The 24473-nt window shown below is 40.2% G+C and overlaps 1 protein-coding gene across 6 annotated transcripts in view; it reads left to right on the plus strand.

Annotated features, from left to right (window-relative positions):
* The window catches only part of LOC134207865 (integrin alpha-PS2), a 248820-nt gene that overhangs the window by 201873 nt on the left and 22474 nt on the right, over positions 1–24473 (plus strand). The window lies entirely within an intron of this gene.

Raw genomic sequence — 24473 nt, forward strand, 5'->3', positions numbered from 1 at the left:
TAGGTACATATATCAAAAGGCTATTCTTTTTTGCATGGTCCCTTCAGTGTCTAATTTTGTCCAATATCCCTTATACGTTGAACCGTTTTTATTCAATTCATCAGAACACACAAATTGAAAGCTCGGGAAAATTTTGTGAAAATCGGCGAATTATCTGGACAATGAAATGCGACTTTTCCTTGGGGGTAGAATAGTGTCTGATTTTGCCAAATATCCCCTATAGGTAAATGAATATAGGCCTTATTTTATTATTCAAGTGATTTGCTAAAATTAGCACAATTCACTAAATTCTCTCGAACTTTAATTGATGTTTTTGTGCATTAAAAGAATTTCACTGTATAGGGGGTATTAGACAGAATGAGACACTGGACGATGCACTCTAAAAAGAAAAAAAACCTCTCTTTAATATGTCCACTAAGTAAGAAAGGATGCTAATATAATTTTCAGAGTTATTAATTGATTTGCTCTAGCTGATTTTACAATTTCATTTAACTATAGGCGATATTTGGCAAAATCAGACACTATTCAACCCCCTAGGAAAAGTCACAGATAATCCGTCGATTTTCACAAAATTTTCCCGAGCTTTCAATTTGTGTGTTCTGATAAATTGAATAAAAACGGTTCAACGTATAAGGGATATTAGACAAAATTAGATACTGAAGGGACCATGCAAAAAGGAATAGCCTTTTGATATACCTACAATAGTCTTCAAGGATCTTAGTACATTTTCCTAAAATAAAAATTAGTTTGATATTATACTTTTGAAAATATTTTTAAATTATAGGGGACATCAGGCAAAAGAGACACTAAACATATTCCCAGTGAATTTTCCGAGGATAACACTATTTGATCGTCCTGAATTCCGTAACTGACAGTAACTCATTTGATGATCTCCTCGAATCTTAAATGTGTATCATCTGAAGCATTTTATAGGGAGTATTAGACAAAATGAGACACTTATCCGTGTTCAAAAATATATGGGAGGCCTATTATGATATTTCCATAACACAAGTCCCTGTCTTTTCGATTGATGTGAACATATGCATTAGCAAAATCTTCTATTTGTAGGGGAAATTGGACAAAATAGGACACTTCCAGTATTCTAACAACACCATCTAACAGGGGTCGGCACCATCAGATTCTTTGGATTTTTGTGACTTTTTTTAAGGTAATCTCCAGATTTGTACATACCGTGGTTGAATTGCGTCCGTTTTTGACTCGAATTTGCACACTGTGCGCTGGTTGGGCCCAGGGTTCACTCACTTCGACAATAGATGGGATAGACTAGCGCGGGGGTGAAAAATTCATTTTCAGTGCAAAACATAAACAAACTCGGTGGCTGCCCCATATAAAAATCCAAGATGGCTGAATCATGTAATTGGCATACTGCTACACCTGTTTCTATTCACCTTGGTTGGGCCATGACCCAACAAAAAAGCTATCATACGTCAATATGCAATGTAAACACTGAAAATGGGTTTTAGCTGGGAGCTGCGGATAGAGTCAAAACGAGTGTCAACGAATCTCCAAAGCAAGCTGTCAAAAAGTATCCATCGCATCGAGAGAGATTTTGTGCATTTTGAGCACAGCCGAGAGAGTACACGTATAAATCAACTCATACTAAATATAGCTCATTTTGAACAAATTTCAATTTTCTGGCGTCATTTTAAATATATCGACGGATAGAATGTAAGTGGAAGGTATGAATTAATTTAACATTCGACACGTTAATTAATATGAGGCAGTAAATTAACGAAATCTTTTAAATGAATTTTATAAAGAAAAACACAAAGATAATTCGATGTGAGAAAATCGTAACGTGCCCATTGAACACCGAGAGGAAATTTTCGAGCTTCAAGCAAAATATCTTGAAAATTGGATTCGATCGAGTCCGCAGCTCCCAGGGTTTTAGTGTCACTGGATATCATTTGTGATGTTCATGTCGAAATGCACGTGTTCAAATGGCTGTAAGTGTACTAGTTGACAATTATTTTATTGCAATAAGAAATTTATTTGTTTGCACTCTGTGGGTAACTAATGGCTATCGTTTTTAAAAGCTTTGGAAGTGAACACTCTCGTGAAGTCACTTAGAAGGGATATGAAAGTTGCCAACATAATAACATGAGCATCAATCAGAATCCATGTATCTAAGCAGATCCCCTTTTCGCAACTTTACTATCATAAACTTTGGCTCAAACCACCCCAACCGTTCAATGGGTCGACCACAGCCTGCGTTTGAGAGGAAATGAATTCGCTTTGACGCAGCCACGCTGTTGCCATCTAGTGGCGACGGACGTGTGCGTGAAATCACTGTTTTTCAACATGGTGAAGGAACATGGTTTTTCAACATGGTATAGGAAGTATATTTTAAAATGCTTTTAAAATGTTGTTAACAGTGATATGTTGAAAACTTTTTAATACGTAGGATTAGAATTTTGAAAAACTACACGTTAGGCTCCTTATCTACACATGTTTTTTAATCAAAATAATTCAACCTTCGTGTTACCTATATGAACGTAAATTAAATTTCTAACCCAAAAAAGTGAACAATTTTAGGCTAAAGTGTGTTTTAACGCTTTAAAAAGCATTTTAAAATTGACGTCCTATATCCCTGGGTGAAATAAAAAAGCATCAGCCGGCCCCCATTTTGGTTTCTCGCTTTCGTCAGGGCCAATTGTGTCAGCAAGAAGTACATATATTCGAGTCCAGCAGGATTTCAGAGCAGAGGCAGAGCCAAACCCACAGCGCGTGGCGAAGATTCAGTGAATGAATGGAGAATGTCAAGGCGATGTCAAGGAATCAAGGCGTTGTCATGGAACCCAAATCTTTCACGTCGGTCCTTTGCACTAAATGCAAATTTATTTCATTGGTATGTATTAGGTACTATTACCAAACCAATCTCCATGCGAGACAGAAGACAAAAGTAAGATCATCAATATGCGAATCAGGACCGGATTTAGCCGGAAGGGGGCCCCGGGGCCGACGGTATGTGGGGGCCCCAAAATGTACAAAAAAGGTTGGTTTTGTTATATAAGATTTGTGGGGGCCCGGGGCCATGGCCCCCCCGGCCCCCCCATAAATCCGGTCCTGATGCGAATCAATCAGGTTTGTGAATCGCGAGTGCGAGAATAGTTAACATGAATAAACGCAATGACCTAATTACCTAAGGAACAACGAACTTTTTTCAGGATGATAAGACCCTTATAAATGTACTAATATATGAAAGAATACTTAGATTTCATGAGGAATGGAAGAAGGGCTTACTTGAATGTCGACCTTAACTGTAGAGTCATCTCCAGTGAATTGACTTTTTCTGACTTGGGACAATTCGACCAATTCAATGTCCCGTTGCGCCTTACTTCAATCGAACGCAAGAAAAATCGACTGTACATCGTTTCCCTCTTTTACCTTTGTAAACCAACAATATCCAATTTATTGCCCATGTCAATACAATTTAAAGGATCTTCCAATCAGCCGGTGAACAAAACATTGCAAAAATAAGCAATAAACACACTCAATAACCACCGATAATCACATTATTGTTCATTTATTGCGGACATCCATCGTTTCGCCGATAAATCGTTGCCAAGTTACAGAACATCATCAGCCCCATTATTGCAAGCGGCGGTGATTCGCCTGATCTCTTCCTCTCGTGTAGCGAACAAACAATAAGTTTGTCATCGTCACATCGCTATGTCGCATTCTGCGCGGTATGTACCTCCTGTCAAAAGTACATTTTGACAGTTACGATTAAAATACGCTGACGACAGCGCTGTATATTCGATCGATTCGCCGCCAATACTGCAAGGGTCTTTGACAACAAAAAATGAAGAAGACTGCCACGCCATATTCCCTTCTTCGGCATTGTATACAAATCGATTGAGCAGGAACAATCGACAAGGTAATAAATATAAATTTTTATATTGAATTGTAATATTTATAAGCGGTGCTTGATGATTCCCGAAGACGGTGGGTACCTGCACTGATGCATGATCGTAGATTTATAAACAAAAGGCACCGTTCGCTCTCCGGTTGAAGTCGGTTCGGAGGAAGCAGTTTATCGCTCCTCGCTCGCTATATATGACGGCGGTGTGCTCCAGTGCGCGGGAGAGTATGCAGGGCAGGAACTCACTTTTACTGGCGGATGGCAACATAAAAGGAATTCCGCTTGCACATTGTATTCCGAGAGGAACATTTTACGCAATATCTGTCTGGGCGGTAACGTGCTGACGCTGTTGGACGCTGTGGGAATCACAGGTCGTTCCGCGGCGCATAAATATAAACATATTTGGATGTCTATTTTTGGCCCCGAAGACGCGATGAAATGCGCTGCGCGGACATTGACAATCGAATTGTTTACATTTTTTACGAATATGGACAAATCGAAGATTTGGTTTCAGGGGTGATTGCAGCGATGTAAAACGATAACATGATTTCGAAATGCAATTTTATTTCAGTGTGAATCACTAGAAATGTCACTGTGGAATAAGGCAACGTGGCCAACTTTGTTAAAAATAAACTATCGCGATGAAATTGATTGGCTAGCCCCTCGTCGAACAGGATCGCCCGCACCAAAGAGCCAGCCAATAAAGATTGTCATCACAATGATCTCAATATCGCATTACATCTGCACAGAATACAGTCAGTTTGAGTCTTCATCGCCGCAAATAAAAAAAACTGATCGCAAAGAACGAACGACACGATTCTGCCCCGATATAATTCACATGTCGTCGTACCTCTTAATGTATTTTAAAGGTTCTCAATTTGTCATGTTTTTTTGTACGAATCCGTTGTACTTTCCAACCGAAAGAGAAGACCGTCTCCTCCGTGTGGTGCGGTTGCCGTTCACCCCCATTTCTTCGTGATCGCTTCGCTTTTGAACATCTTATATTTATTGTTCTTTTGGGAGCTGGGACCGAGCGCGCCCCTTAAACGGTCGTAAGTGAATTCGAAAAGCGAATATTCATGTTCCGAAAAAGGGATCCCCGACCGACGTGGACGTGCCGGATGGGCGGGAGCGCACCGAAAGACGGCGATAACATTGTCCGGAAGAATGTTAAAAGCCATGTATGCTAATCTCTTTTTGATTCTGTCTGGCACTTTTGGTCGGGGGGCTTCTTCATCGCGCAGTCAGTGTGGTGTGCTTATCTTTCAACGGTTTCGGACGATACGGACGCTGCTGACCAGAAGCCCGAAAACAGAATCGAAACATGGCTTGTTCCGACCGAAATCGTGAGACAATTTTGCGCGTTCGCACATAATCCGATGAGAGTTATGCGCGAAACATTGGCACGGGATTGGATTGGATCGAAGAAACCCAGCAATAAGCCACGAACACTAGCAGTGCTGCCAATGTTCAAAACGTACGTTTGGACTGAGCAGGCTGCAGTGAAGCTAAACATCCGATTGTCTATGGTTGGGCGCCAAAAAGGATGAAGCATTCGTAGAGCTGCGCAATCAATTTGCATATAGAAACTTAACGTAAGTTATGCGACTGGAGGTAATCCATTGAACAACCAATAAATATTTTATGAACATGTTCCGTTGTTGCACTGGGCGAATTAGTCGCTCATCCGCTGCAATGGCAATCGAGTAGCAGCTTCATAATTTCTCTTCCCTTTCGCGCGCTTTCAGCATAAAAAAATATATAGGGGCCCACTATTGTTCATTGTTCTGTCCGAATGAATAAAACTTGACGACGATAATCATTGCGGAATCTATGAGAGTTGGAGGCCACAGTCTGTGGCCTGGTTAGTGGTGACGCTAGCAGTGGGGCATCGCAAACGGTGTAGCTTATTGATGGTAGTACAAATAAGGAATAGTTATGTTAAGCAGTGGGAAGGATGTTGGCAACCTTGACCGCAGCGACATAGCCTTCCTTCGGTCGGAAGTTTGGGGTGGTCTAGTCAACAAATTGTAATAGAGACGAGGTTGTTATTCTTTAAGCTGATTGAGAAATAACAAGGTGATTTCTTCACATTAAGTTGAGGGATTTTGATGTGTCTTTCAATTTGGTTTGATATCATCCGTATGAATTTGATTTGGATCCGTTGGAGTTTGAGATGGTAGGTTTTTTTGTAGCTCTCCCAGACCGGCATGCAATATTCGATCACGGAACGAACGATTTTCTTGTAGACAGCAAACTTATTTTTCAGTGACAATGATGTACAGAAGTTTCAGCAAAACGTAACACTTCATCATAAGTACATTCAAAGTTAATTGCCTATATGCCGGGTATTAAGCCACCCGGAGTGGAAATTAATTACTATGTCTGAAACTTGATTATGCATATGTACAACATGTGATAGATTTAGTTCGGAAAAGGTATTGAGGGTAACCGCCCCTTCGGTGGGGTTTGATCCCACGACCCCCCTTCATCATAGTTTTATCAATCTGTTGCCTGATAATAAGCTGGCTGTCGAGGGTCAAGCCGAGATATTCGGCCTCATTGGTCCATTCCACAGTCGTGCCATTGAGGATGATTTTGCAGACCCCAGGTGGAACATGTTCAGGGGATATATAGTGGGCAGGGAATAGGGTGACCATATGGTATCCTAAAGGAGGACATGTCCTCCTTTTTCATTAAAAATCAGATGTCCTCCTTTTGCGCTTTTTAGATATTTTGAGAAAACAGTTGCATGAATAAGATCCAATCGCAAATAAAACGTTGCACATGTCTGTGTTTTTTTATGCTTTCTAAACAGAAATATTTTCCTTTAAGTTATCGAAGATAGCAAAAATAATCGAAATTGTGAAAAATTGATTAGGTAAACATTCTCATTCACATGCCTTAAATTGTGATTCTCAGTGGTTTGCTGGTCTACTAAGCATCTTGTGTTCGTTTCTAATATAACCTAATGTTCGTTCAGATATCTATTGCTAAATGTACAGAATTGTATGCGATGAGCTTTTCTTATTCAAATTCTGTAGAATATCACCGAAAATGTCAGCATAATACTATTCAACATATGTTTACTGTTGATTTTAAAATTAGTTGAAGCGAAAATCTTCCCATTATAAAGATGGTGCTTGTAGTTTATAATTGGAAAGTGCTTTATGTAGACTATAATGAGAGTCGGAAATGTGATGTAATACAGGGGTTAGACAAAAAGGTTGAGATAGGCAAAATTTTGTCTTGATGGGACTTACTTTGGCTGACTACCAGGACGATGGGAAGTGGCTGAGGAGGCACTGATTAAAGATCAGCGAAAGGTGCGTGAAGAATGGAGCACTCATATGTTTGAGTTCGAAATTCAGTATGCTGTCGAAGCCTGGGGCCTTCATGTTTTCGATGATTTAATATAAGCCGCCAATTTGCCAGCTGAGATCTCCAACTGCTCCGAGAAGTCGTTGGGAATAATATGGATGTTGTAAGCGGTGTCAGGCCATTAGGCCGAACGCCATTTGGCCGAAGGTCATTAGGCCGAATGGTCATTAGGCCGAACGGTCATTAGGCCGAATGGCCATTAGGCCGAATTAGCAAAAAGAAGCAAGAAGTGAAAAATGAGAAGTGCTTTCTTCACCTTACCCCTTCTTCCTTCTCCCTTCTTGTATCTTCCTTCTTCTTTCTTCCTTCTTCCTTATTCCTTCTTCCTTATTCCTTCTTCCTTATTCCTTCTTCCTTCTACCTTTTTCCTTCTTCCTTTTTCCTTCTTCTTTCTTCTTTTTTCTTCCTTCCTTCTTTCCTCTTCCTTCTTCCTTCTTCCCTCTTCCTTCTACCTTCTTTCTTCTTCCTTCTTCGTTATTCTTTCTTCTTACTTCCTCCTTTCCTCTTCCTTCTTCCCTCTTTCTTCTTTCTTCTTCCCTTTTCCTTCTACCTTCTTTTTTCTTCTTCATTCTTTCTTCTTTCTTCCGTTTTCTTCCTTCTTCCTTCTGCCTTTTTTCTTCTTTCTGCCTTCTTCCTTATTCCTCCTTCCCTCATTCTTCTTCTTTCTTCCCTCTACCTTCTGCTTTTCATTCTTCTTACTTCCTTCTTCCTTATTCCTTATTCTTTCTTCCTTATTCCATCTTTCTTCTACCTTTTTCCTTCTTCTTTCTTCTTTTTTCTTCCTTCCTCCTTTCCTCTTCCTTCTTCCCTCTTCCTTTTTCCTTCTACCTTTTTCCTTCTTCTTTCTTCTTTTTTCTTTATTCCTCCTTTCCTCTTCCTTCTTCCTTCTTCCCTCTTCCTTCTTCCTTCTTTCCTCTTCCTTCTACCTTCTTTCTTCTTCCTTCTTCTTTATTCTTTCTTCTTTCTTCTGCTTTCTTCCTTCTTCCTTCTTCCTTCTTTCTTCCTTCTTCCTTCTTTCTTCTTCCTCCTTCCCTCATCCTTCTTCCTTCTTCTTTCTTCCCTCTTCTTTCTTTTTCCTTCTTCCTCCTTCCCTCTTCCCGCATCCTTCGTCCTTCTTCCTTTTTCCCTTTTCCTCCTTCCTTCTTCCTTCTTTCTTCCTTCTTTCTTCTTTCTTTCTGCTTTTTCCTTCTTTCTTCTTTCTTTTTCCTTCTTCCTTCTTCAATCTTCCTTCTTCCATCTTCTTTCTTCCTTCTTCCTTCCTGGGACGTCCTTCTTCCTTCTTTCTTCTTCCCTCTTCCTTCTTCCGTCTTCCTTCTTCCTTCTTCCTTCTTCCTTCTTTCTTCTTTCTTTTTGCTTTCTTTTTCCTTCTTCCTTCTTCATTCTCCCTTCTTTCTTCTTTCTTCTTCCTTCTTCCTTCTTCCTTCTTCCTTCTTCCTTCTTCCTTCTTCCTTCTTCCTTCTTTCTTCTTTCTTCTTCCTTCTTCTTTCTTCCTTCTTCCTTCTTCTTTCTTTCTTCTTCCTTCTTCTTTATTCCTTCTTCCTTTTTCCTTCTTCCTTCTTCCTTCTTCCTTCTTCCGTCTTCCTTCTTCCTTCTTCCTTCTTCCTTCTTCCTTCTTCCTTTTTCCTTCTTCCTTCTTCCTTCTTCCTTCTTCCTTCTTCCTTCTTTCTTCTTCCTTCTCCTTCTTCCTTTTTGCTTCTTCCTTCTTGCTTCTTCCCTCTTCCTTCTTGCTTCTTCATTCTTCCGTCTTCTTTCTTCCTTTTTCCTTTTTCCTTTTTCCTTCTTCCATCTTCCTTTATTTTTCTTTTTCCTCCTTCCTTCTTCCTCCTTCTTCCTTTCTACTTCTTCCTCATTGCGCACTACTCACTTCCCACTCCCCAGTTCTCATTCGGCCTAATGGCCATTCGGCCTAATGACCGTTCGGCCTAATGACCATTCGGCCTAATGGCCTTCGGCCTAATGACCCAGCATCGTTGTAAGCATGCTCGATAACGGCTGCTTCGTCTGGACTGATGATGTTCTGTCCAAGATTGTGCAAGCTGACTAAGTGACTGACGATCTATTTCGGCGACCTTCTCTGCAGGAGTTATCAATCGATCCTTAGAGCAATTACTGTCTAATAGGATCAAAGGTGGAATCAGTCGTGGCTTGGATTTTAGAAATTTGGTCAACTCCCAGAACGGCTTAGCACAGTTTGGGAGAGCGTGGATCTTATTGGAAAAATCACTATTTCTGAGGTCCACCATTCTAGCCTGGATTACTTTTCTCAAGCGATTGCAACGGGTTTTGAGCTGGCGGTCGATACTTTCTGGCGTCGCCGGACGCACCTCGAAGTCGATGGTGGTGTCAACGCACTGCTGGAACCGCTGCCAGTTGTAATGTAATAACTAGGTCTATATAATTGATTCACGACTCCATAAATAAATAAAGTTCACTTGATGGTAGTTTCTTCTGGAGAGTTGGTGACGGTTGATTGACGAACCGATTTCGGCCACCACCGGATAGTAATCCGAGCTGAGCTCCTGGTACGCGATCGGTTGTGAGATGTGATCGTCCATGTTGGTTATGTACAGGTCTATCGTTGCGTGGACTCCGGACCGACTTACCCGAGTGGGGGATTCCGGGCTCAGGATCGTGAAGTGACCTTCCTTCATGTCGTTGCTCCAGATAGCACCGTTTCGATTGCTGTGACAGTCGCCCCAGGCTTGATGCTTCGCGTTCAGGTCACCGGCAATGATGTACTGACCTTCACGCCTCGTAAGCTTGACAATGTTCCTCCGAAGGGCGGCCGATGTACCATCGTTGGCTTGAGTTGGGCAGTAGGCCGCGAGAGTGATTACTCCGACGGAAGTGGTGACTTCTACCCCAACGGCCTCGATGATCTTGAGTTACAGATTTGGCAGCAGACGATAAATGAAGTTGTTCCTCAGTGCGTTAACCACACCTCCTCCCTTGGAGTTGGACCGATCGAGTCTCACCACACGGAAATCCGTACACTCACCTCGAGCTTTAGGTGCGTTTTCGTGTTGAAAGCCACGTCGATCTCTCTCTCTCTCTCGTTGAGGAAATCAGCCAGCTCAATGATTTTTCTCTTAGGGAACGTCCACAAATTACGTAACGCTTAGAGGGGGAGAAGGGTTGAGTGAAGTGTGACGATCCATACAAAATGTCCAGATGCTTCATATAAAAAGTTTGACAGAGAAGGGAAGGGGTATTGAGAAAAAAAAAAAAAATCCGTTACACAATTAATGGATCTTCCTTTAAGTGACCAAGCGGTCCAATTGACCAGACCCACCTTAGCCGCCATTTTCAATGACGCCCAGGGTGAAGATCTGGTCGAAGCGTGTTTTGCAATCGCGTAGTCGTGTTGCCAGTTGGGTGAAAATGGGAACTAGCTGCTCCAATGTGTAGAGTGGTGGGTCGTCCTCTGCCAGAAGGGACTCATTGCCCTGACGACGGAATCCAGGAGGAGGAAGTGGGGGCCATTCGCTGGTGAATGGAACGTGTTGTGTTGGAGCTTGAAACGATGCTGCAGCGACCGCCAGCCGTCCCAGTTAGCGTTAGCGTTAGCGTTGTTACGGTATACTTCGTAGATTGGACACTAGTGATACTCATGTTTCTTATGGAATCCTTATCCAGATTGCTATCGGAAATCAAGGTGGGGAATTACCGTTGATTCCAATCTAAGATAAAAATGGCATAAGCATGAGGATTACTACTCCCGGCCACGCCCATCTTTACCGTAACTAGGAATATGAAAGGAAATGTTGATGTAAAACTTACTTAACCAGAGGCCCCCGACTTGGCGACGCCCTCATAAGTTCTACGGAGTTGGTGGTTGGGTAGGGTAAGGTAGGTCATGGAGGTTTGCCTCAAGCTGGCAATTCGACCCACAGACTATGTTGTTTACCTGTTTTTATTTAAACTCTTGCCAGCCGGCTGTCGAAAGAGTATGCTAATATCGATTTTATTTACGGTTTATTCTTTAAATAATTTACAGGCGATTTCTTAACCTCAATCTATCAACAACTATCCGTTGAACAAATCTAAATTTACCAAATTTGTACTTTCTGCTCAGTGAGCAAAACGATTCTTCTAGGTTCATCGAATACAAAAATCAAACCATGCCTTTTAAAGATAATTATAATAAACATTTTACAAAGTTTTATTTGAAGTATTTTCGCGATTTCTGATATAAAATTCAATAGCTCTGTGACGTAAACGGCCTAAATGCACCACCAAAAAAATTGCATTGATACTTCGGCGGTACACTAGTCGAAGAAAACTGACGAAAAACTACGCAGAAGAATGCTAAGGACTCCCTACAAACTTCTTTGATTCTACTGGAACCATTCGGTTAAATTCACGAAAATGTTTAAAATAAAACTAAAATGAAGGACCGACCACCAGCCGTCCCAGTCAACACAAACTCGCATATGGTAGCGAATAAGTGTACAAGGTGGAGGCGATATAGGCGCATTCCTCCATTTGGCTGCGTGCAAAATGCGCGTATATGGCCTCCACTTTGTACACTTATTCGCTATGATATACGATCTTGTGTTTGCTGGGGTTTGTGAGGTTGCAAAGGTGGAAGAATTGGTATCGCTCGTCAGGGAGCCAGGATGGCTGGAAAGTTCGCCTCGTTGAAAGCAGGAACACGTTTCTTTTTCGGCACGGCCCTGGTGGAGGCCTTCTTCCGGATTTCCAAAAACGCCGCCCGCTTTGGACAGTCCTTGATTGTAGCCCGATGTTTGTCGCCGCAGTTAACGCATTTGGGATCAGCAACCTCCATCTTGTCGCACTCTTCAGTCTGATGGGGTTGGCGACATTTGTTGCAGCGCGGGTTCATGCGTTCGTGGTGCCCGAAGTTAAAGCAGTTGGTACACTGCATGATGTTACGGTGCACTGGTCGATATCGCTCCCAGTCAATGATGGTGTAGTTTATTACGTCGACCAACTTCAGGTCTTTCCACGTGATGGAGCCGTGCTCCACTGCTCCAGGTGGACCAGGTAGCGATGGTCGCGATAGGTCGCGATATCTCCTCGCTTTGTCGTGACCGTCACCGTTCCGGTTGCTCCTGCAGCAGCTGCGATTGTTGCTTCTTTCGTTTCTTCGGCGGATTGCCAGTATCATCGATTGGCAACGACGAATATACGTTGTTCTGCAAAAGCTGCTTAGACGGGTTACCCGTGCCTCCAAGAGCAGTGCAGGAAGTGACGAGTTCACTGTCATGCATGCGCTTTTATTCTCCAAGAACATGTCAATACCAAATTTTCAAAACGACTAACTGACTTTCACTTATCTGTGGAGGTCACATCCTTCGTTTCTGTGTCTGCCTTCCGCTACGGAATCGCTTGGTGATGCAATGACGTTCGTTGCGATGGCTCGTTCGCCATCCTTGAACCACTTCGAGCATGAAGACGGACTCGGTCTTCGGCTCGTACCTTCGGAACTGTCCCGTGAGGCAAGGGGGAAGGCTTCTTTCCCGCCAATTAGCGGCTAGCACTTTCTCCCCGCTACGACTTGGTAGGACGATGCGATGGCGTCCTCTGCGGACTCGTACGCCATGCTGCAGCCTTTTCGAGTATGTTGGTGTACTCGCTCGTCGGCGCGCATAACTGGCGCTCTCCCAAATAGAATAGGATGAGGGGATGGGGGATCACACCAACAAGATGTAGTATCCCCAAACGACGGGGCACTCTACAATTCTGGAATTTAATATTTCGCTTGGTAGAATAAGGAGGACAATCTGCTACCTTTCGCCATCACCGTGTTACTCCTCCTTTTTCATCTCTTCTTCCAAATCCCCACCTGCCAAGCGAAGATCATCATGGTGTGTTCTTTGCCATCCTTTTGCTACCAATATGGAGTCCGTAGCGAACTATGGTGGTGGGATTTTAAAACCCATAAGGTAGCGTTGGCTGCATACTACATAGTGGGTGAACAAAATACCAAAATACGGAGATAACTGGACTACAAATACGATACGTACACTACTTGCTCGGCAAGGGGAGAGTCGCTGAGCACAATACAATTCGTGCCCAATTTAATAGTTGTGCTTCAGTGTGCCACAAGGTGTGCCACGATGTGCCGTATTTTATATTCGACAAAATGACACAATTTGGCAACTCTGTTCGAGCATAAACATTAAGTCAGGTGACCTGTCAAAACTTGAAAAATATGCTGGAACAAATTTTCATTTCGCCCGCTTCGTAAGGATCTTTATAAGCAGCATTAAGTTGAATCCGAGGTTGAATCCTCCTGAAAAGATGAGCTTCTACAACACTGGAGGTGGAAGAACCGCAACACAGAAGATTGAGCTAGCATCGCGCCACATCGCATCATCCTAGCTGGGCAGAACAAATTCACATAAATTCACAAATAATAACCGGGTTTATCCTCACACATTATGGATACTCTCAGCTGGTTACTATTTCCGCTGATCTAAATCCGATGGCAAATAAACATCGATTCAAAATGTCGCTGATCTAAGGTTTGAGGCATAGACCTGTAAAAGAGCATCGAGTTTCTTTATTATTGAGTTGAATTTTCAAAAGGTATCGACGGGGGGAGGGTACAGGTTATTCGGATTTCTGCGAGGAATTCTGTACAGAAGAAAATGGATAAGATTCCAGAGGCAGAAGGAGAATAAGTAAGTCGACATTGTTGTTTATAAGGGCAAAAGTCGCGAACAAAATCATTGACTTTATCCGCTGATTCCAGAAAAATTAGAGCTTGTTCATGGTATTTTTCACTTCCATCCATTAGAATGCGCGGAGCTCTACCGGTTTTCAATGCTAGTTAGCTGAGAGCGATCCTTATTAACGATATATTTTCGAGAAAAGTCAAAGTTTGCGTCTTTCGCCCGCATGAAACAGCCGTGTGGAAATCGTTTTCTACTTATAATTAATCAACCCGAAGCCGATCCATCCATTTTTGCAAGAAAAACCCAGATTAATCCACCTAGCGGTGATGGTGCCTTTCTCGACCTTCGTAGAATGTGTGTGCTTGAAAATAGATGAACTAGTAGCTAGGAGTAAAAAAGAATCGGATTTTTTTCAAGCAAAGATGTTGTAGTTCCAGTTGAAAACCGAAAATCATATTTTGTCCCATTCCCGGATGTCCCAACTGCATCGCGAGTGGTGCACGATTATGGCACAGATGCGCACTACTCGCGATGCAGTTGCAACATCCGGAAATGCGAGAATATGCGATTGTCGCGAGACCTCGGTTTTCAACTTGATCTTCAATATGCTAATAAGAATTTCGACAATGTTTTCCTTTTCTAATCTTTTTGACGTACATACCCGTGTTTTATTTTACCCAGTCATATATTTTGAGGATATTACTTTTGGATGTTTGTTAAACTGAAGCTCTACACAAAAAGAAAACGAAAATGTCATTCCCATCGAGCGGAGAGCAATATTTGTTATGATATAAATCTCATGACCGTCCTTCTGCCAAACTCCCGTATGAAGAGGGAGGGAAGCGTATCAGTGTGGAAGCATCCGATAGATCGTTTTCGGAGAGAAATTATAGCCTTTCGGTACAACTTTGTTGCACAGGAAAGGCAAAAATTATGGCCAATTTCTAAGGTAATAGTCCAATCTGGCCAATTTTCAATAGAAAATAATAGAACAGGATTCCGCGTCCAATGCAATTTGTTGTGAGTAAATCGATCAAGGGTAAGTGCATTAAAAGTGAGCTAGGCTTTTCTACGCGCCTTTTTTAAAACACAAAGTATTTTGGCCATAATTTCTGTTCCCATAGTCCAATCTTCCTAAATACGGCAGGATTCCGCGTCGAGTGGAACTTGTTGTAAGTGAATTGGTTGAGGATAAGTACCAAAAAAAGTGAGCTAAACTTTTCGCACTTTTGGTGCGCACACACACACACAAACACACACATAGACACCATCTCAGTTCGTCGAGCTGAGTCGATCGGCATATAACACTATGGAACTCCAGGCCTTCTGTAAAAGTTTAGTTTTGGAGCGAACATATAACCTTTTCGTATACTTTGTAGGCAAAAGGCGAAAATGGTGTTTCGACCATAACTTCCGACCCCATATTTCGATATGGCCAATGTTCAATAGGACACATTGGGACAGGATTATGCGTCAAATGTAACTTGTTGCGAGCAAATCAGCTAGAGATAAATGCCTAAAAATTGAGTGACATTCTTTACGCGATTTTTTCGTAAAAGTTTGCGTTTTAGCCATAACTTCCGATCCCATGGTCCGATCTGGCCAATTTTCAATAAGAAATAATGAGACTGGATTTTGCGTCGAATGCAACTAGTTGCGTGTAAATCGATCAAGGTTAGATGTCCAAAAAATAGGTGATTTTTTGTAATTCTTCTAATAAATACTTAGTATACGAGAAAGGCAAAAAGGTATTTTGGCTATAACTTCCTATCCCATAGTCCGATCTGGCCAATTTTCAATAGGAAATAATGGGACAGGATTCTGCGTCGAATGCAATTTGTTGCGAGCAAATCGGTTGAGGGTAAGTGCCTGAAAAATGAGTGACATTTTTTACGCGATTTTTACGTATAAATTTGTATTTTGGTCATAACTTTAGATCCCATAGTCCGACCTGGCCAATTTTCAATAGGAAACAATGGGACAGGATTTTGCGGCGAATGCAGTCTGTTGCGAGCAAATCGGTTGAGGATAAGTGCCTGAAAAATGAGTGACACTTTTTACGCGATTTTTACGTATAAATTTGTATTTTGGTCATAACTTCCGATCCCATAATCCGATATGGCCAATTTTCAATAGGAAACAACGGGACAGGATTCTGCGTCGAATGCAACTTGTTGTGAGCAAATCGGTTAAGGATAAGTGCTCGAAAAATGAGTGACAATTTTTACGCGATTTTTTCGTATGAATTTGTATTTTGGCCATTACTTTCGATCCCATAGTCCGATCTGGCCAATTTCAAATAGGAAACAATGGGACAGGATTCTGCGTCGAATGCAACTTGTTGTGAGCAAATCGGTTAAGGATAAGTGCCCGAAAAATGAGTGACATTTTTTACGTGATTTTTTCGTATGAATTTGTATTTTGGCCATAACTTTCGATCCCATAGTTCGATCTGGCCAATTTCAAATAGGAAACAATGGGACAGAATTCTGCGTCGAATGCAACTTGTTGCGAGCAAATCGGTTGAGGATAAGTGCCCGAAAAATGAGTGACATTTTTACGCGACTTTTTCGTATGAATTTGTATTTTGGCCATAACTCTCGATCCCATAGTTCGATCTGGCCAATTTCAAATAGGAAACAATGGGACAGGATTCTGCGTCGAATGCAACTTGTTGCGAGCAAATCGGTTGAGGATAAGTGCCCGAAAAATGAGTGAAATTTTTTGAGTAGTTTTGCGCACACACACACACACATACACACACATACACACACACACACACACACACACACACACAGACATCACCTCAATTCGTCGAACTGAGTCGATTGGTATATAACACTATGGGTCTCCGGGCCTTCTATAAAAAGTTTGTTTTTGGAGCGATCATATAGCCTTTACCGTATACTTAGTATACGAGAAAGGCAAAAAATCATTCTTCAACCCGTCGAATCCACATGCCAATGTTAAGTAATGCCACTGATTGCAAGTCGATAGTTTATATCTGAGATGATTATGATAGATATTTCCTTCCCCTCGGATATGTTACCTTGCCGCGGTGGGTCGGCTTACGCCATTAGCACTGATATGGCAACCAAAGACATATCCTGTCGTGGTGGTATCACATGTTGACTATTTTTGTTTGGTGCCGCGTTACATATCTGGCATTGACGCACTAATTTACGGCATTTGCATGTGATCCAACGGATCTCGTGTCTTGGAGCCTTGAATGGTAGTGCAGTCAGGCAGAGGCCTTTTTCATCAGTGATAATGATGTGAGTTCTCTTCTTTTCGGCAATACTTTTCTGATGCGTTCCCTGTGACGATGAGTCGTAGCCACGCTTACATTTAGCTAGCTAGGCATTTATTGAAAAACATTGTATTCAAGACATTCGTAGGGAATCGACTGCTGGATTCACTGAGTAGAAGTTTTTTCAAAACTAGGAACGTGGTGCCAGTTTTATTTTGTTATGCCTCACTTCGAAGAACAATAATAAAAAATACCACACATTATAATGATGGTATATGAACAATCTTATAACGGCTTCATTCTCGATAATTTTTACAAATAGATAGGCAATAGGCGTGATGAAGCTTTAATTTGCCACCGAAAAGTGAATCCTATAGCTGACCTTGATTAGAACTTATAGATAATTAGAATAATAGATAATCACCGTAATTAATCAACGATAAAGCTTCTTCAAATATAATATATTAACAATATAGTCCACTTCGTGAATCCCCATATGTTAGGCAAGAGACAGAACATCCACTCCATCTTGCGTCACAAAAGGAGACTAACGCCTGAAAACGATAACCAAGGGGTGCGGCAATTGCAAAAATTACACAAATTTCACAGTTTAAGAAAATTTGAATTACATTTTCCGAAATTTTATTTTTAAACTCAAATATCAAAATGGGGTCATTTGATGATTTCTAGCATATAATTTCGACATGTCATATTGAATATTGAATTATACGTTTCAGTACCCCTCGGAACGTCTCTTTACTACAATGATTGCCTTTTGTGACACCGCGGCGCTACTGTGTTGTCTCTTCAAATCAGCTGGAGTGGACTATATTGGTAATAGAGTATATTTGGCTTCTTGTTAGAACAATTTAAAGTTGTAGGCAACCTCGACAAAAACAAATATAATAGAACAAACTAAATTCCTTAAAAGTTTCCACTTTTATATGACATATCTTACATTAAGCGTGTAGTGTCGACACAGCTAAAGAACACTAAACATTGGCTTAGGTAAACAAAGTGATTTGACAAACGCATACCCTTCACCCAGAACAAACCAAGTTAATTAATTATCATTCTGTAAAGTTATAAAATAGAACACTAATAGGCAAAAGAAGAAGACATTGCAAGAAAAACGTTGTAATAGAATTTTCGAAATTATCATTTTAACCATTGATCATTGGCTAGTTTGCATTCAATTACATCTAGCATTAGTGTCGAGTCGATTCCAAATCCGAACCTCACTTTACCCCATCCTTACACACCAATTTCTTAAAAAGTATTCCAGCAAAATGCTTTGCTGAAAAACAACCAGCAAAGTCAAAACTTACTGAAAGTCAGTAAATTGATTCGTATTTGCTGAAATTCAGTATAGGGGAACTGTTCCGTTTTCCATCTCACTGTACATATATTCATCTCATAGCGAAACAAAGAAATTCCGCACCAATTTCGTCGCTTCTTTTTGCTAACATGCATGCTCACTGCTGAAAAAAATCACAAAAATAATAAACAAACAAAATACCTTTTCATTGCTTTGTTTTTCGTGAGACCAATATCGGAGCTACGAGATGGAGTCCAGGAGCAGTAACCCTACTTTTCCGAATTACTGATTGTTCAGTATTTTACAACAACTGTCAAACATAAAAAAACAGCCATTTAAAGTTTTGTGGAAAGGCGATATTTGCTGCTGCTTGATGTTGTGTCCCTTAAACATATATTAATAAGTCCATTTTATACAACATGAGTCTTGTAAGTATGTCTAATCTAAAGCATCACGTATAAAATAAGTGAAGATAATTCATGTGAAATCATTTTACATATTTTTCAGACAAAGCAAAAAAATGACGTCCGGTGTGATTGTGGTCGTTCTAATAACCAAAATGGACATTATTCTATGAAAAATGACGTTTATACTATGTTACATTAGAAACAGACAAATAAATAAAAAATAAATAAATCAAACTACAGTTTTGTTTTGACAATTTACGCGGTTAAAACACTGATAATCTCAGCAAATTTATGCATTTTGTTGAAAAGTATCAGCACGATGCTGTCAAATTCTGCAATGGCCGGACCTACTGAATTTTTCAGCAAACTTTTTGAATTTGCTGATGGTTCAGTAAATAGTTGTCGAACGAAATGACAGTTCACCTTACTGAAATTTTCAGTAATTTATTTTTGCTGATTTTCGGCGAAAAAAACTTAGTGTGTATCCTACCCAATGGCGTTCAAGTGGTCTGCAAGGACTCTTCTGCCATTACCCTCCTTATTATCGGCCTTGGATTGACTTGCGCTCTCATTGCCCCACCAAACGCTGCAAAATGAAAATGAAATGAGATGATTATGATAGAGATCTGAGGTTTTGAATTGGGTGAAGTTTGCCGACTCGACAAATAACCACTTGCATTCCCTCTCGCAATAACCGATGCTTCTTCCTGATAAATCTGTTACTTCATATGTGCGAGAAAACAAAATGGTTGATTATGTTTGAAATAAGGATTGAATGACAATATTCGACTGGGTTGCCAAATTTTGACGTCTAGAAGTTTGCATGTTAAAAGTGTGCAATAGTGTGCCACAGTTTGTGAATTGGTTGCTCCACGTTGTTCCAACATACTGTATGTAATTGTATGTATTGTGTGCTTGGCACATTGTGCTCAGCGTCCCACCCCTTGTTGCTCGGTTTAAACATTTCACGACGAAGATACGAAGTTCACAAAGTATCAAAAACACTCAACACTGAACTACGAACACTTACAGCTTTCGCAAACAAAAATTCAAACGTCGATTTGACGAATCTGATAGCACTCCCACGCAAACCAATACCGCAGACAGACGTTCAAGCTTGAGTCCCCAACATGTGTTAAAAACATGGCTGCGGATTGCCTAGTGGCAATAAGCGAAGAGATGGCGCCACATGTCAAAAGAGCAAACATTATTGTTCAGTTTTGTTTTGATTTTCGACATCGTCAAATTTTTTTTTATATTAATCAGATCTGCTAATGGACTCGTTTTAAAAATGCATGAATCACGATAACGCGCAATGTTGATTTCCATACAAAACTGTAAAAAAAACGCTCATCTTACTCTGAGACGAGACCTGCAAAGACGCTGCTTCTTTTCTCTTGTTTTGACACTTGTTCTTCTTTTCATCACAGTTGAGCATCGAGTTTCAACTGTTCCCTTGACTGTTTCACCTAAGCCCCGGGTGTACTCCTCTGAGGACAATAAAAGTGTATTTAATTCACGAAATAGAAAATTCATTTTAATAAGGATTTTTATACCGGGAACAGGAGGGGCCCTCCTTAGCCGTGCGGTAAGACGCGTGGCTACAAAGCAAGACCATGCTGAGGAAGGCTGGGTTCGATTCCCGGCGCAGGTCTAGGCAATTTTCGGATTGGAAATTGTCTCGACTTTCCTGGGCATTAGGTATCATCGTGTTAGCCTCATGATATACGAATGCAAAATGGTAACTTGGCTTAGAAACCTCGCAGTTAATAACTGTGGAAGTGTTTAATGAACACTAAGCTGCGAGGCGGCTCTGTCCCAGTTTAGGGATGTAATGCCAATAAGAAGAAGATACCGGGAACAAAACACACGTTTATAACTGATTATTAAAAAGCTAAACGGATGATTTGGAATACTCGTTAAAGTGAAAAATTCTTCGTAAAACAAAAATTATGCGAAATATATTATAAATATTTTATTAATATTTTTATAAATATTTGGCTGCACCTGACAGTTCGTGACAGCAGTTGAGTGGCAGCAGCTGAAGTTACATTTTTCCTCTTTGCAAGTCCCGTCCCAGATCTTACTCAGTCCGCTACAGATGGTATTTGTGACTCATGGAGGGTTGTTTCATTTTTGATTTTTAGATTCGTTTTCAAATCTTGAACTATTTGTTGGGTTTTTCAATGAAAAAAATCTACTATTTTCGGTTTATATGGACTCGATACGGGATGCGTTGAGCTTCTGATAGAACTTTGTGTTTTCCGCGCTGCGTCCTTCTCCTCCAGAATCTGTCTGCACTCATCGTCGAACCAATCGTTCCGTCGACTTTGTCCCATATACCCGCACCCCCATGAAACGGCTGTCATCCACGAACAACTCGCTTGAAGCCGAAAACATGGTGCTGCAACATGGTGCTGGATGTAAACATTGCCGGTTAAGCAATAAACACACGAAGTCAGAATGTCGAAGTCGGATGCGTAAGCGGCATGTGTTGTATTGTTGAATTATATTCAACGAGATGTATTGCATTGTTGCGTGATTCTCGACGTGATTAATTGGCGCTTTGATGTTGCATGAAGAAGAAGAAACAAAAAGATGATATTTAAAAAATTTCGCACGGGAAAACATATGAAGATACTCTGAAATTCTAGAGTCAATCAAATTAAAAACGGTAAACAGTACGGGGTTGGACTTTTCTCATACTGTGTATTAAGTATGATATCACAGAGTAAAAATTGAAATTGAAATATTGTGTTTATTGTGCAGTAGAAAACAAGTTTAACCCTGTACTGCTTACCACTTTTAATTAAATTGCTTCTAGAATTTTAAAGAAGAGTTTCAAAAATTTCTTCGTATGTTTTCCCGTGCGAATATTTTTGATTATCATCTTTCTGCTTCTTCTTCATGCAACATCAAAGCGCCAATCGCCAATTCTCTCGCGGCAGTATGAACGGAGCTTAAAATAGGAAAGGCAACACTAGCGCCACCCAATCGGTAGACGGCTTCAAGAACTACATCTCATTTCAGAGGGGTGTATACCCGACGTTGTTCTCCGCTGCGTCGTTAAATAATGACTGCTTTGACATTGTTGATGACGGATACACTAGCGGCAGTACAGGGGTTAGACAAAAATGTTGAGATAGGCAAAATTTTGTCGAAATTCGATTCAGCATAACTTTGCCTAAAAAAATCCGATTTTAATATAACCGGAACCATCGGACGCGGAAACTCTTCTAGTATACTGTCTTCATGCAGAATCTCAGATTTGCCCTAGGCCACCGGAGACGTTCCGGATAATCCGAAGGTATGTTCAAGATGCGTTTTCTGTACTGCTTGTCATTTTATGTGACGTTTACTTCCATCATGTTTCATGTTTTCTCCATAAACTAGAACTAACATGCCGGCCAATACTGGCTATAGATCGAGAATCCATGGAAATTATGCAGAGATATGGCCATTCCGTAAAAACTGTTTCGGGAATATGATGAAATGATAACAGTTCGGAATAATGCTAATATGAGTATCTATCTTCATGGCTTTGCGAGACGATGATTACAAAAACATTCCCAGGGTGATAGTATCCACTGCCATCCTTTTAGCAGGTTTTAGGGGCATTAGAGTCGAGGGACCGGTTTTTAAACCATCGGGAACCTTGCATATATGGGTGTCAAAATTCATCTTTTCCCAAGACGATAAATATAAAATCTATTTTAAAGATACATTTTGAGGATCGTCAGACTCACTGGCCAATTTGTAACAAGTTACGGGTGTTCTGCGAAAGTGACATTTGTTCAGGGTGTATGGCCAATCCCGTACCATTTTCACGGAAATGGCCATATCTCTGTGTTTATGTGACGGATTTTCGATCTGCAGCTAGCATTGATCAGCATATTAGTTCTAGTTTCTGGGAAAAGCGTGAAACATGATGGAAGTAAACGTCACATAAAATGACAAGCAGAAGAAAAAATGCATTTTTAACATAGCCTTAAAAACCCGGAATATCTCCGGAGGCCAAGAACCAGTCTGAGGTTTTTGTACAACAATTCTATACCAGCTTTTAGATTAGAATTAGGATCTAAGTAATAATTGGATGATTAGAGAGCAACAAACTTTATGTGGTCAATGGCCTTTTTTTGTTATACGATATTTGAGCAATTTGATTGAAATCCAATACAATTCAAATCTAAACCCAAATCCAATCCAAATTTAATTCAAATATAATAGAATATAAATACAATCTAAATCCTGTCAAAATTCAATTCAAATCGAATCCGTATCTAATCGACCGGCCAACCCAAAGTTTCCCATTTTTCTGCCCAAGCTTTTATGCCCAAGTTTAGCAGATTTAATTGATCACAAATTGTGTCGTTTTGAAAATTTTGTATTGAGTTATAAGATTGAGAGATAAATCTTATAACTCAATTCAAAATGTTCAAAACGGCTTATCTGCTTTTGTAAGATTTACGTTGTAAGATTTGCGTTTTGCTTTAAAAATCAAAATATCACAATTGTGATATTTTATATATTTTATATATATATAGTGATATATTTTTTATATATTTTATATATTTTTTTTATATATTTATATATTTTATATATATATTTTATATATTTCGACTTAAGTCAGTCGAAAAGCCGCTTGGTGCGGTTTGGCTGAGCACCGGCCAATTCATATCCAAAACCAATCCATATCCAATCTGAATCGAATCCAAGTCTAACTCAAATTTAATTCAAACCAAATCCAAATTCAATCCAAATCCAATCTAAATCAACTTCAAATCCAATTCAATACAATTTCAAACCAAATCCAAACCTGTGTGAAATCCAATCCAAATTTCATCCAAATCTGAATTCGATCCAAATCCATTCTAAATCCAACTCAAATGCAATCTAAATTTAAGTCAAATCCAAATCTTAAACAAATCCAATCCAAATCCAAATATGAATTACTATGTCTGGAACTCGAGTTTCAGATTAGACATAGTAATGAATTTCCACTCCGGGTGGCTTAATATCCGGCATATAGGCAATTAACTTTGAATGTACCAAATCTATAAAACAAATTCAATCCAAATTCAAATCTAATTCAAACCCAAATTCAATCTAAATCCTATCTAAACCCAATTCAATCCAAATCAAATTTTCCAAATCCAAGACGAATAGATAAGTGAGGAAATCTTTCAAAACGGTACATCCGTTTGTGATTTTTTTTGCATCATGTGAAATGTAATCTCATTAATATATAGAAGAAGATAATCACATCAAGATATTTATTTTCTCGAACGCGATCAAGTGTTTCATCATCAATTCTGATAAAATGATGTGATAATACCTTTTGTAATTATTTTCAATATTTCAAAAGGATTATTTTTTCATAAATTAGAGAGATTCACATTTCGCACATCACTCACGCAGTTCATTGCGTGCGTTGATCAATCTACACCAACAAGAATACTTACTTCGCTATTGGTCCTATTCGCCTCACATTGATGTCTTCCATTGATAACCCTTCTCAAGTGTCGTGAAAATTGACGAACTCATTTATCACCCCACGGATTCAGTCAGTAATTATGTAATTGCTGCT

The sequence above is a fragment of the Armigeres subalbatus genome, chromosome 1, assembly GCF_024139115.2.
Source record: "Armigeres subalbatus isolate Guangzhou_Male chromosome 1, GZ_Asu_2, whole genome shotgun sequence".
NCBI classification, from domain to species: Eukaryota; Metazoa; Arthropoda; class Insecta; order Diptera; family Culicidae; genus Armigeres; species Armigeres subalbatus.